The 1,365-nt window shown below is 33.2% G+C and overlaps 1 non-coding gene across 1 annotated transcript; it reads right to left on the bottom strand.

The window, feature by feature from the left end:
- Nucleotides 1–233: 233 nt before the first annotated feature.
- Nucleotides 234–306, bottom strand: TRNAV-AAC (transfer RNA valine (anticodon AAC)). Its single transcript has one exon. It is a non-coding gene; the product is annotated as a tRNA-Val (tRNA).
- Nucleotides 307–1,365: the final 1,059 nt, after the last annotated feature.

Below are 1,365 nucleotides of genomic sequence, written 5' to 3'. Positions count from 1 at the left end.
AATCAGTTCAAAATATAAATACTTGCTTTTCAAAAGAAAAATTAGCACTGTCATTTAAAAACTTAGGGTTGTACCCACCAGGTTTCGAACCTGGGACCCTCCGCGTGTTAGGCGGATGTGATAACCACTGCATCATGTGCACACATACAAGATGATCTTATTAACTTTCATTTGATAGTATAAATACTTGCTTTTCAAAAATAAATTTAGTAGTTTAAATAAAAAGTTGACGTTGTACACACCAGGTTTCGAACCTGGGACCTTCCGCGTGTTAGGCGGATGTGATAACCACTACACCATGGGTACACATGCGAGATGTTCTTATTAACAATCATTTCAAAGTATAAATATTTCTTTTCAAAAATAAATTTAGTATTGTCAAATAAAAAGTTGAGATTGTACCCACCAGGTTTCGAACCTGGGACCTTGGGACCTTCCGCGTGTTAGGCGGATGTGATAACCACTACACCATGGGTACACATGCGAAATGTTCTTATTAACAATCATTTCATAGTACAAATACATGCTTTTCAAAAGTAAATTTAGTACTGTCAATTAAAAAGTTTATTGTGTTCTTTTTATTAATTTTAAAGTGTATTGATGGATTTTATCAATTAAAACTTTGGAATAATTTGAATAGCGCTTCCGAAAATTATTTTAGAAGATAAGCAATTTTTAACCCCTTCGAGCCGGGTAGCGAAAACGCGCGCTTATCGCGGAGGCCGGCAGTGTCTTCCCCGAGCGTCTCTCCAAGGCCGAGGGCTTTTTTATTACTAAGCCTAAATCCATGAAATTTCCGAAGTATCAACGCATTGTTTAATAATGCTCTATAGAGTATTTAAACGGCTTATGCTTTATAGATATTTATATATATATACTTTAATTACCTTATTTCTTGTTTAAATGCATATTTTACACATTTTATTTTAATTACTCACCATTTTATGACTTTTAACATTATATATCTGAAAACTAAATATATTACTTAAAATTCTCTTTTCGTATGAAAAATTTTAAAACAGGGATCTACACACAGTCCTACGTTACATTCCTTGAACTCGTAATAATTCATTTGCCGTTTTGGAGGATTTTTCCGGGAATGTGAACAAACGAAGCACCGTCGTCTCATTTTCTTATCAGTCTCTCCTGAACAAAGTTTTGGAAAATGTCTTTCAGTTAATTTTTCAGAATCAATATCAGAATATCAAAATTTCAGAATCAATATCTGAAATATTTTGCATCATTTCTGCTATTTCATGCTCTGTTAAACATTTTCGACGCTTCGACATTGAAACGGTAAAAACAGAAAGAATTCACGTCTAACAAGATCTAATTATTTTCTAAAAACTGAACTGTAAACCGAAA

Source organism: Stegodyphus dumicola, chromosome 7 (assembly GCF_044657685.1).
Source record: "Stegodyphus dumicola isolate Sdum_Otavi_A_Nest chromosome 7, ASM4465768v1".
Classification (NCBI taxonomy): domain Eukaryota; kingdom Metazoa; phylum Arthropoda; class Arachnida; order Araneae; family Eresidae; genus Stegodyphus; species Stegodyphus dumicola.
Note: the sequence above shows the minus strand (reverse complement) of the source record. Positions and strands in the feature narration are given on the sequence as shown.